The sequence below is a fragment of the Vulpes vulpes genome, chromosome 9 (genome assembly GCF_048418805.1).
Source record: "Vulpes vulpes isolate BD-2025 chromosome 9, VulVul3, whole genome shotgun sequence".
In the NCBI taxonomy this organism is placed as follows: Eukaryota; Metazoa; Chordata; class Mammalia; order Carnivora; family Canidae; genus Vulpes; species Vulpes vulpes.
The window spans coordinates 21,292,328-21,305,987 of record NC_132788.1 but is presented as its reverse complement, the minus strand read 5'-3'; the positions used below and the strand labels follow the sequence as shown (position 1 = coordinate 21,305,987).

Here is a 13,660-nt window from a genome sequence, read left to right as displayed (position 1 = left end):
AGGCTGTGAAAAGAGACAAAAGTTCAAAATACAACTTTCATAGCATTCATTATACATGCATGCTTGGAGTTGTTTGAGAAATATTTATTATCACAGAGAAAAGAAGCAAATTTTACCTAGTGTTTGCTTCGTCTTTCAATAAAATTCAAGAAGATATGGACCAAATCAAAGACAAAAGATTAATGAGAGAAAGATTGAGAGGAGAAAGAAAGAAATATGGAGATGCATATGATACTGAGAAGCCTTGAAGAAAAATAAAAATGCATACTACAGTTGAGTCATGTATTAGTATCAGAAAAACAAATAACTCACCATTAATAGATTATTTAAGTCAAGTGTAATACACACCTGAAAAGTTCTCCTGGAATGCAGGGAAAAAGAAAAATACAATTTTTAAAGTGAACAAACAGTAAACAAAATGTGGTACGTGTTAATATGCATTTTTTTTGGGTACAGGTAATAGAAATTTATCTCTAACAAATTTAAGCATCAAAGGAAATTTATGGGCTCACAAGAATGAGACGGCTCAGAGTGCTTTTCGGCTTCTAGCAAGTCTCAAGACTGCCCTTCCATGATTGTCAACTCCAAAACTTTTCCATTTCATTGGCTTTTTCTCTTACTATGTTGAGCTAAAACATTCATTGTAAACGAGGTATTTATCTGCTCCTTTGCTCATTGACAGTATTAAATGCATTTAAAGTCCATCTCAGGTCCCCTTTTCCAGCTGAAACCATGGAGGGTGCAGAAGAGAAGAAAAAGAAGGTCCCTGGTATGCCAGAAACCCTTAAGAAAAGGCGAAGGAATTTCGCAGAATTGAAGATCAAACATCTGAGAAAAAAGTTTGCACAAAAGATGCTTCGAAAGGCAAGGAGGAAGCTTATCTACGAAAAAGCTCAGCCTTCCCACAAGGAATACAGGCAGATGTACAGGACTGAGATTCGAATGGCGAGGATGGCGAGAAAAGCTGGCAACTTCTACGTGCCTGTAGAACCCAAATTGGCATTTGTCATCAGGATCAGAGGTATCAGTGGTGTGAGCCCAAAGGTTTAAAAGGTGTTGCAGCTTCTTTGCCTTTGCCAGATCTTCAATGGCACCTTTGTTAAGCTCAACAAGGCTTCAGGTAACATGCTAAGGATTGTGGAACCATATATAGCATGGGGGGCCCCAAACCTGAAGTCAGCGAATGAATTGATCTACAAGCGTGGTTATGGCAAGAAGCGAATTGTCCTGTCCGGTCACACATTCATTCCCTGATCTCTTGGTAAATACGGCATCATCTGCATGGAGGATCTGATTCACGAGATCTATACCATTGGAAAACGTTTCAAAGAAACAAACAACTTTTTATGGCCCTTCAAATGATCTTCTCCACGTGGCGGAATGAAGAAAAAGACCACTCATTTTGTAGAAGGTGGAGATGCTGGCAACAGGGAAGACCAGATCAATAGGCTTATGAGAAGGATGAACTAAGGTATCTACCATGATTATTTTTGTAATCTGGTCTGTTAATAAATGACTGCTTTCAAATGGAAAAAACAAAAATAAAGTTGATCTCAGGAAAGAGTCCTTTTCCAGAAAGGGGAGCCTCTGTTTCTAGAAATTAACACAGAAAACCAAATGTGATTCTATTTCCACCGGCTAGTTCCCATTTCCTGACTTGGCTTCCTATTATGTTTAAAGAATTTGTCATTGGGTTTGGGACTCTTGTTTTCACTTAAATAAGAATGGAAGCTTATTACTGTATAAGTTCTAGGCGATCATGCTGCATTTCTTCCTGTATATCAGGAGGATACTTGCAGTGAGCAGATCTTGTCCTTCTCACAGCCTGTATTGCACCCCAGAGCTGGGCCGGGAGTGCGCAGGAGATAGTGCTGGCCACCAGGTGGTGCTCCTGGTCCTTGCTGTTTTCGTTCTGGGTGCTTGAGCAATAGTTCTGCAAAAACCTAGACTTGGACAAAAGAGATTGCTTATACCAGAGCTCACACAATTAGGTAATTAGAGATAGGGTTGCTATGGTGATGAGGGGGTATGGCTTGGGATGTTTACGGCTTCGTAAAAGCCAATGCTTTATAAGCTATCACACTGCTTCTTTGGATGATAATGGCTGGCATAGCAAGGTCATGAAAATCCCCTAAGATTGTGCAAGCTGTACTGGTTGCTATTCTTTTTATGTTCCTCTGTGATTTGAGGGTTATAACCCGGGTGTTGAGAGTGACAGATTGTACTTCTTTTAACATGTTTATCTTATTCCACATTGGACTTTTAATTTTTTTCCACGTTTGTTTTCTCTCCATCACCATCATTTCTCAAAGTATTTTTCATAAAAATATTCTGTGAGAAAAGACTTCATGGTCTAACAAGTTTAGCTCTTGGAGATTCACAATATATACCTGCATATTAAAATCTACAAAGTCTCATTTCATTTCCAAAAAGTCAAATGACAATTGAATCCATCTTACTGGAATAGTGATGAATACTTAGAGAATCTATTCTTATTTCTTGCTCAGATATTAATGAATATTCAGTTAAAAATGGGTTCAATTATAATTTATCATGTTTAGTAGATTTCCCCAATGAGGTGCTGGGTTCTTTTCTGTGGCACAGGCCCAATAAATGTTAATTGTTGTTTATGGGCTCCTAAGAAATGTTTTTGAATTGATATCTATCCATGAATATATTGATTGCAATTATTCTTTATTTTTTATTTTTTGCAATTATTCTTTATAAGTGATCTTTAGCCCTCAGTTTTAGAGGGAAAATGAATTCAAGACCAAGACATAGCAAACAGTGTTGGTGATAAGTCATCTGTAAGTTAGCATCAAATTATTGCCATGTTCTCATGAAAGGGCAAAGGATCAAAGCAGTTTTGTCTCTATTCACCATTTATTTTCCATTTCATTGCATTTTCTCAATGTTTTAAGATCAATCTCTTGCTAGCGATTTTTCAAAGAGACACCATTTCCCTTGTGCATAATCATTTGTGATTGATCATAAATCACAGCTCCAAAAACACACACAAATGTGAAAACACTGAGTATTTGCTCATACCTGCTTCATCTCTCCAGGGAGTCATCCTCACTGATATTTTACTGTGTGTGTATACTTGTGCCTCTTGCTTTCTCTGGAAACATCATATATGTGTAAACTGACTCTCACTAGCATAAAAAGAACAATAGCCATGATACACAAGGAGGGATGTTCTTTGTTGAAACCTGTATCAGGACACCAGACAGAAGGCCCCCTCACTCCTTTCCTCTGGGAGACTTTATGCTATTTCCATTGAGAGGATTTCTTCTGTAAATAACGTAGCCTCTGCTAGACTTTGGATTTGAACAGATCGAGCCTCCAAAATATTTTTCTACCCCTTGTAAGTTGTGCAAGGTTGGGGGTGTGTGTAACCTCTGAGCCTTCATTTTCTTATGTGTGAAACGGGGATAACAAAACCCACCAAATGGGTTACTTTGACAATCAAACATTATAAGGTATGGAATGAAGTAGTAAGTGGGGCGTTTGTCATACAGGTAGGCCCTCAGTAAATGCTACTTTTCCCTTTACCTTCTTATTTTTTTCCATTGCTCGCTCTTTCTTTCTTTCTTTCTTTCTTTCTTTCTTTCTTTCTTTTTTCTTTCTTTTCTTTCTTCTTTCTTCTTTCTTTCAGATTTATTTATTTATTTTAGAGAGAGAGAGGGAGAATGCATGGGTGCATGCATGGAGGGTGGGGCAGAGGGAGAGGGAGAGAGAAAATATCAAGCTGACTCTGTGCTGAGCCCTGAGCCTGGAGCCTGCCTAGGACCGACATCATGACCTGAACTGAAACCAAGAGTTGGATGCTTAACTGACAGGGCCACCCATTGTTTTGTTTCTTCCAGCATCAATGGCGATAAAAGCTGATAAAATCTAAGGGTAAGAGGTGGGGGTAATATCAGAAGAGACTGCTATGGTCTAAATGTTTGTGTCCCCCACATTTTATAGGTTGAAAATCTAATGCCCGAGGTGATGGTATTACAAAGTCAGACATTTATGAGGTGATTAGAGCATGAGGCAGAGACCTCATAAATGGGATTAGTGCTTTTAGAAATGAGGCTCCAGAGGGCTAGCTCATTCTCTGTACCATGTGAGGACAAGGCGAGAAGCTGGGAGTCTGCAATGCAGAAGCAGGTTTTCACCGGAACCCCACCATGCTTCCAGCCTGACCTTGGACTTCCAGCCTTCACAACAGAAATAAATTCCTGTTGTTTACAAGCCTCTCAGTCTGTGGTATTTTGTTTGATCAGCCTGAGTAGACTAAGACAGAAAGTTGGTGCCAAGAGTGGGGTGCTGTTGTAACAAATACCTAACAATATGGGCGAGGCTTTGGAACTGGGTAGTGGGGTGAGGCTGCAAGAGGCCTGTGAGAGGTGCATGCTAGAAAAGCCTACATTTCCAAGAACTGACTATTAAAGTTGGCTCTTTTGAGGGCTCAGGGGAAGAGGTGAGCTGTAGAAAGAGCCTCAATCCTCTGAGGAAATACCTAAGTGGTCGTGAACAGAATGTTGGTAGAAATGTGTTCTAATGAGGTGTCAGACAAGAAATGGGGAATGTTATTGGAAACTGAAGAAAGGTGGTCCTTGTTATGAAGCACAGAGCTGACTGAATTGGGTTTTGTGTCTTAGTGTTCTGTGCAAGTCAGAGCCTGCAAGCAATGGAAATGGATATTTGGTTGAGGAATTTCAAGCAAAGTGCCCACTAAGCAGCCTGTTTTCCTTTTGAATGCTTAAAGTATGAGAAGGGAGGAATGACTTAAAAGTGGAATTGTTAATCAGAAGAGAAGCAGAACTGAAAAATTTAGGAAATCCTCCACCTATCCAAAAGTAAAAAATGAAAAATAAGAAAATGTGTTTGGAAGGAAACAAGGATGTGGCCAAACTGGTGTTCGAGGAGACAAGTCCGCCATCTCAATGGCAGCTTGGACATGTTGTCCAAGACCATGGAACAGTAACCCTGATGCAGGCATTTTGGAGATCATGGGAAGTTTGGAGGGGTTGCCTCTTCCATCACAGGCTTAGAATGAAGGGCCCTGGAGAATGGAATGCCTTTTTTTTTTTTTTTAAGATTATTTGTTTATTTATTCATGAGAGACGCAGAGAGAGAAAGGCAGAGACACAGGCAGAGGGAGAAGCAGGCTCCCTGCAGGAAGCCTGATGCAGGACTTGATCCCAGGAACCTGGGATCATAACCTGAGCCAAAGGCAGATGCTCAACCCCTGAGCCATCCAGGTGCCCCCTGGAATGCTTTAAAGGAGAGGGCTATGCTGCCTAGCCCCCACATCTCAGGCTTTGCTCCCCAAATTTCAGTATGCCATGCTCCTTGCACACCTCTGGTGGGCCTGGTGCTGAATGGGCTACATTTTGGCTCCCTCCTTCTACATTTCAAAGGATAAAGATTCTGGGAGTCACAAGTTCATGATCCAAACAGAGAGACACCCCAGGGGTGGAGTTATTGTAGAAAGCCACCCCTAGGGCAATGGCTGGCAGAGCCATGGGGACAGGGCATCCCTGTCACCCCAGACCAATAGAGCCAAGTAATCCCATTTTGTGCGAGCCATGGCCTGGGCTGCACTCAGCAAAGCCACGGGAATGGGCCCAGGGAAGCCTCTGGGCCCTGAGCCCCACCCCAGTGAGCCTCAGGTTTGAACTTGCTTAGGACCTATTACTTATTTTTTCTTTTCTATTTCTCTTTTGGAATGGGAATGTTTATCCTATGCCTGTCCCAACATTGTATTTTGGAAGCCCATAACTTGTATAGTTTTTCCATGTTCACAGCTAGAATCTCAGCCCTATCTGATTTAGGTTGTGGATTTAGACTTTTAAGTTGATGATATGTAAGAAGGACTTGAGTTTTGGGGGTCTAGGGGTGGGACGCTATGGTCTAAATATCTGTATCTCTCTAGAACTCATATGTTGAAATAAGCCAGTTAGAGAATGAAAGATATCATATGATTTCACTCACACATGAAATTTAAGAAACGAAACAGATGGACATGAGGATAAAAAGAGAGAGAAACAAGCCATAAGAGACTCTTAGCTATAGAGAAAAAACTGAGGGTTGCTGGAGGGGAGGTGGGTAGGAGGATGTGTTCAACAGGCCATGGCTATTAAGGAGCTCACTGGTTGTAATGAGCAGTGGGTGTTGTGTATTAAGTGACCTATCACTAAATTCTACACCTGAAACTAGTATTATACTATATGTTAACTAACTGGAATTTAAATAAAAATTTGGATGAAACTAAAAAAAAAAAGAAAAAAAGAGAAAACAAACAAACAAAAGAGAAAACCAATGAAGGAAGTAGTTCTTTCTCTAAAAGATGCCCCGGAGAACTAGCTTGTGTCTTCCACCATGTGAGGACACAGTGAGAAGTTCACAATCTGGAAGAGAGCCTTTGCCAGAACCAGAACACATGGGTGCCCTGATCTGGGACTTCCAACCTCCAAAACTATAAAAAACAGATTTCTGATGTGTATAAGTCACCAGTCTCTGGTATTTTGTGGTAGCAGCCCAAACAGTAAGACAGATACCCACATCTGGAGCTAGACCTAAACACTTTACTTTTCAATCTCAACTCTTTCAAACTCCATTTGATGAATCTTTAGAGCTGACAAGCTGCCATCTGCTTCAGCCTGCTTTGCATCCTTTGTTTCCAGCACCTACAAGTGTTGTTATCTTAAGTTCACAAAACTATCTGGATATAGCAGGGAGAGTCAGGTGGCAATGCCCCTAGGGACGTAGGTGTGGGATCTTTCTTTCTTCCTGTCTTTCTTCTTTCTTTCTTTCTTCTTTCTTTCTTTCTTTCTTTCTTTCTTTCTTTCTTTCTTTCTTTCTTTCTTTCTTTCTTTCTCTTTCTTTCTTTCTTTTTACTGGGGGCTTATTTCATAAAAAAATAGAAACATCCTTAATTGTATATTGTGGTTCATGCTCACTAGCCAATTCTTGCTAGGTGATTAATTTCCACATTCACTTGTCTTCCATGCTAGCTCTGGTCTCCAATTCCTTTATATCCATTCACTGAGTCACCATCTTGCCTTGCTGGCTTTTTGTCTGATAGCTTTTTGACTAGTACTTATCTATCAGTAGTTTTCTTTTTTTTTTTTAAGGTTCATCCTAACTTTACAGATTTGTTTCAAATCTCCAAGTTTTTTTTTTTTTTTTTAATCTGAAAGTTGATGACTGGCTTCTACTTGGGATGTTTTAATTACATATGAATGTTTTTCTGAGATTTCACTGATGATCAACACAGCACTCTTTTATACGTAGTGGATCAGCTTAAAGGTTTTAATTATCAGTTTAAATATGAATCAGTGACCCACACATTCAGCTACTCTAGCAGTTTATTTGACTACAGGGAGAATTAATTGTATAATGGATGGGCTTTTTCCCTAAAGTCCTTAATTTTTAGTTTTATAAGGAATAATCTTTTAGATATTATTTCAAATTTTATACAAATAATTCCCATCAAGAGTCAGGGAGAAAGATGTCTGAGATCAAATTCAGTTAGTTTGCTGCAAATTCAGAAACAAATTTACTGCAAGTCTGAAATTTGGGGATAAAGATTATAAAGAATTGATTTATACAGATTCATGTTATTCAGTTCTGACTTGCCTTAAAGTTTTATTAAAGTGAATTTTACGCCCTTCTTCATTTCATTTCCCAATTAGGTAGATTACTCCCAGAGCTCATTTTATATGGGAATGCCCAGTCCATGTTGCTATAGCTGCAGTAAATATTAACGGAATGAATCAATTCATTCATCTGTTACATCCATGTAACTATTTGTTACAAGTTCCCATTTCTAGTCTAAGGCTGGAGATCTCCTAGTTCCATTGGTCCCTGGGAAAGGAAAGGTGTCTCTAGACTTAGTTTGTTCCTCTGACCTAATCTCTCACTCAGTCATACCCTGGATCTGCCTACTGACTCAGAGCACATCTTTGGCCCCTGCACACAAAGTGTCCATGCATTTGCTATAGTTGCAACTTCTCCACTCCTCTCTCTTAGTTGTCCCAGGGCCTCCAACTTTTTCTGGTCTTCTGTGCTTTTCCTCTGAGGGCCTACCATCCAACCACTGTTCCTGAATGGCCAGATGCCTTTTCGGGAGTCACTGCACCCTACACCACCTTCCTGCCACTGCCTGGCTTTGGAAAACATAAAGTAGGCATCAACAAAATCATTATTACTTTCTTTGTTTAGGACACAATTCCCTCTTCTATGATGTGGAAATGATAAAGAATCTTCCTTTACAGGATTATAGTGAGCATTAATCACATAATATATGCAAAGCCCCACTGTTATTGGTATTCCTGGGATGTTAGTTTTCTTCCATCTTTCTATCCTTTTTTCTTCTTTCTTCCATTTATTTTCTTCCTCTCCTTTCCATTTCTATTTTCTTTCCCTTCCATTCTTTTCTTTCTTCTTTTTTCCTTTTCTTCCCTTTGGCTATAAATGAGTCTCTTGAATATTTCTGAAAACTATACCTTACTTGTCTCTCTTCCATGTCTTAGATGAAGAGAAGAGAGAAAAAGGAATAAGGCTCAGAAAGATTCCCTAAGTATTGGGAAGTATCAGGTAAAATTATTGCCCTTAGTAGCATTAGGGGGAGCTCAAGGCTTTCTCCTCTGTCCTACCTTCCTTCTCTCTCTTAATTTTTTTGTTTAATTTGAGTATAGTTGATATGCAATGTGACATTAGTTTTGGTGTACAACATAGTGATTTGACTTCTCCATACATTATGCTATGCTCACTACAGTGTGGCTACCATACAATTTCATCAACTATATTCCCTATTCTGTGGATTTTATTCCTGTGAATTAAATCCATTCCATAACTGAAAGCCTGTATCTCTCACTTCCTTTCACCCATTTTGCTCATCCCTCCCACTCCCTCCCTTCTGGCAACCATCAGTTCTCTGTATTTCTAAGTCTGATTGTGCTTTTTGTTTGTTTATTCATTTGTTATTTTTTAGATTCCACATATGAGTGAAACCATATGGTATTTGTCTTTCTAAGTCTGACTTATTTCACTCGGCATAATATGTTGTTCATCTATGCTGTTGCATGTGGGAAGATCTTATCCCTTTTTATGGCGACATATTATTTCTGTGTGTGTGCAACATCCTTTCCATACCCATTCATCTATACTTATGGTTACTTCTGTATCTTGGCTATCTATCCTTCTTCTCTTACTGAAAGCTAAAAGCCTCAACAGGAGGCTTTTTTTTTTTTTTAAGATTTTTCTATTTATTCATGAGAGACACAGAGAGAGAGAGGTAGAGACACAAGCAGAGGGAGAAGCAGGCTCCATACAGGGAGCCTGATGCGGGACTTGATCCTGGGACTCCAGGATCACACCCTGGGCTGAAGGCAGGCGCTAAACCGCTGAGCCACCCAGGCGCCCCAAAAGATAGAATTTCTATGATGAAAAATTCACTGGAGGAATTAAACACTGCAAGAAAAAAAAAAGGATAAGAGAACTAGAAGTCATAGCAATAACACTATCCAGAATAAAACACACAAAAGACAAAAAACTTAAAAGGAATACAACAGATTACTAGTAAATTGTGCAACCACCTCAAGCAGCCTAATATACAGATATGTTTAGGCTTCCTTCTTCAGGGATGCCAATAAACATTTTAGATATGTTGAATGTATGTATACATCCCCACTCAAAATTGATAGAACAAGTGGATAGAAAATCAGAAATCGTATAGAAGGCAGAACAACACTATTATGAAAGCAGTGAGAAACAATAAAGCCAAAATCTGGGAAAAGGAGAAAGTCTACAGAGATGAACATCGGTGGATTTTCTTCTTTTAGTGGAATCTGTGAATTTCAGAAGAGGTGGTGCTGTGTCTGAGAAACTGAATAGAGCCATTCATAGCCTCTGGTACCTAGGGGGATAAAAATTAGAACTTATTATGTATTAAATGCAGAGATCCCAAAATCCTTTGGATTGAGACTTCAAGCATCTTAGAAGTGTTGATAAATCAAAATAAATTTGCATTCACTGAAGCCCAACTTCAGCTTCAAATAATTCCATCTGTGAAATTGTCTTCAAATAATCCAGAATTGCTGGTGTCCCTAGTTGCTTGCAAGAAGCAATGGTAAATAATATCCCAAGGAATATACTGACATCCAAGTGTTCAAATGTCTGGTAAACAATAAAAGAATAGGTAGGCTTACAAGGACACAAGACAATATGATAAGCCAAGATTAAAAGACACAACCGACAACAGAAACAGATCATATGGCTCCAGATAATGTAGTTACCAGGCACAGAAAGCTAAATAACCATCTTAATTTTATACAAGGAGTTTTATGAAAAATAGCTTTGAATTTTCTGAGAACTAAAAACCGTACAAAAGGAATAAATGAAAAATAAAAAATAAATAAATTATAACTCAATGGATTATTTAACATCACACAGTTTAAGAAAGAATTAGCAAACTGGAAGATAAATTGGAAAAAACAGCTAAGCAGGTAGAAAAAAGGATGGAAAATAGGTAAGAGGCTATAAGAGACGTAGGGCTGCAGCAAAAGTTCTAATATGTATATTTTGAATCTTAAAAGACAGGTGTAGAAAAGGTGAGGTGGAAATAATGTTGGAAGAGCTCAAGGCTGAACAATCTTCCCAAGTGAGAAAATGACTGATGCATTGATTCAAAAATTAAATTGTAAGGAGAGACATAAAACCATAGGAAGGCACATCATAGGAAATCTGATGAAAACTTCCTAACAAGAATGGGGGATGTTAGAAGACAATAAAATAACACTTCACTGCTGAAAATAACAACCACAACCTAGATTTCTATGCAGTGAAACTGTCCTCCAGAAAATGAAGATGTATGAAGACGTTTTCCAAAAAACAAAAACCGCCTGATTAGAACAACTTTTGGGGAAAGAAGGATGGTGTTTATATGCAACTGATGAATAACTGAACCCTGCATCTGAAACTAATGATGTACTATATGTTGGCTAATTGAATTTAAATTATAAATCAATCAATCAATCAATCAATCAATCAAAAAGAATGATGGTAGAGAGTGCCATCTAGAGCTCATGCAGAGCTGGGTATCCTTCATGCTCCCTTGAGACAGACAGGACAGACCCCATTGAATATACAGAATGTTAAGTAGAAACTCCAGGGGTCACAGTTCACTTTGGCTTTTTATCTGCTCTTGAATGTATGTCACGGTCACCTCAAATTTAACTCATTACAGATCAAGCACTGCATTCTCACCCCATCTTCCTAACTTTGCAGCCGTCTTCAGGCTCCTTCAAATTAGTGTGTAAAAAGAAACATCCTCCATAAGTGCCTCAAGCCAGGATTGTGGATGAAAAAAGGATTCCTCTCATGTCCTCTGCATGTACACGGGCAAGTTCTATAGTTTGTATCCCAGATGTTCACTTGTCTTCACCTCCACTGCCAACCTCTTCTCTCCTGCATTCCCAGCCAAACTATTAGACACACTGCAATCAATTGATGGTTTTCTGGTCTACCTCCAATTTATTCTTCATATGGTAGCCACAGGCACCTTTTACAAACCTTAAATCATACTGTGCCATCTTCTTGAGTTTAAACTCTTTAATAGCTTCCTATTGAACACAGAAGAAAATTTTATTCTTTGTCTTGGTTTTGTCCCTGCAAATTTTCTTACCTCAGCTTTATTCCCCCACTCACTCGTGATTTATCCATCCTAACGGTTACTTTTCAATTTCTCAAATGTGTTGCCTAGTTTTTTGCTATAGGATTTTTGCTCATGCTTGAAGCTTAATGAGTATTATCTGCAATTTTGTCTGACATCCATGCTTGTGTCCGGAATTGATATCAAATGACATCTTTACATTTAAAAGGGCAGAGGCCTTCCAATCTGGCATGGAGTGCAGACAATTAGAATGGATGTCAGGTGACCATGTGTGCACTGGCCAACATCAGCACAGCTCCTGGTCACAGAATATTCTTTTCTGTATTTCAGGTCTTGGCTCAAACGTTACCTCTTTAGAGATAAGCATCCTCTATTTCTCTATCTAAATAGATTCCTTTTCTGTTTTGTTTTATTATTCAACTAGCTATACTAGCATTATAGATAAAACAATTTTGATAATTTATTCATCATATCTCCTTTAATAGATGATGTATTCTGCAAAACAGAGACGTCATCTACTTTTTGTTATTTATTGTTCTTTAGCAATGTAGGGCCAGTGCCTAGCATAGTATATAGCCACAGTAAGTGCTCAATAAACATTTATTAAATGAGAAAGTGAAAATGAGACCAAAAACAGGCTCACTCCAAAACCTCAACGTGCAAGCATAATTGTGTGTCTGAATAGATCATCATAGGATTTGGGATTCAGTACTGGTTAATCCTCTAAGTTCTACGGTGGGGTAACCTCTAAACATAGAATTTTGATACAAAGAGTTTTGATTTGATGGTATTGGTCCTTTATCCAAATTGTCATGTCAGTTTAAGGGACTGATGTGATATTCTAGGGGAAATCAAGGTAAGCATAGCTGCAGCTGGATAAAAGGCATCCTACATGGATGTGGGTATTGCAGTAAGAGGAGAGAAGGCTTTTAAAGCTTTAAAGCTCTAGAGAATGCAGGAAGTTTCCAGGGAGGGACAATCGGCAGAGGAAACACTTCTCATGAGTCTCAGAAACATTAATAATAGCTTCGTTGGGCATGCCTGGGTGGCTCAGAGGTTGAGCATCCGCCTTTGGCTCAGGGTGTGATCCCAGGGCCCTGGGATCAAGTCTCACATTGTGCTTCCTGCAGGGAGCCTGCTTCTCCCTCTGCCTGTTTCTGCCTCTTTCTGTGTCTTTCATGAATAAGTAAAAATAAAATCTTAAAAAAAAATAGCTTCATGGGACTGAGAGAGCCTTGGGGTGGAGAACTCAGAAAATGAGCTTTGGCCTATGGGTGTAGGGTGTGGGTGCATGACATTTAATTTTCTTGGAAAGTTACAATTTACAAGCATGGATGTCAGACAAAATTGTGGACAATACTCAGTATGCTTGGAACACAGGGATCCAAGGGTAAATCTAATGGGAAATCAAGTCTTTAAAAATATGAGAGGAGTTGGGAAGGTGAAGGTTGCAGAAAGAGACCTGGAGACTGGACATTCCATTGTTGAAAATGTCTATTTCCTCAGGAGACAAAAGCATTGTAAATTCCATATTCAAAGAGAAATCCGTTTGGATCAGCAGTAGATTTTGTCATTTTTCATCCTGCTGTGAGACTTTTATTGTCACAGATAGTATCTTTAGAAAAAAGATTTTTCAATTGAATTCAAGTTTTAAAAGTAATTTTTCTGGACTTTTTAGAAAAATAACATATTTATTTTGTGAAATTTGGCAAGTAAAAATAACTTAAGGTAACAAAAAATAATCTGCCACTCAGATTAGAACTATTAACATTTATTGCATGTCTTTGCAATCTTTGCTCTACGCACATGTACTTACCTTTGCGTATGTATTTCTTGTATTTCTAAAGTGCATCACTCAGCATATGCTGCTGAGTAATTTGCTTCTCCAATTTGAAAATGTATCTTTAAAAATTTTCCATGTCATTACATTTTCTTCTACAAGAAAAAACTTTCATGGCTGTGTCAATATTCTGTTTTGGCAACCATCGT

General features: G+C 38.7%; 1 pseudogene; it reads left to right on the top strand.

Moving 5' to 3' along the window:
• The first annotated feature begins 732 nt into the window (after positions 1-732).
• Positions 733-1,509, top strand: LOC112926718 (large ribosomal subunit protein uL30 pseudogene; annotated as a pseudogene).
• The last annotated feature ends 12,151 nt before the right edge of the window (positions 1,510-13,660 follow it).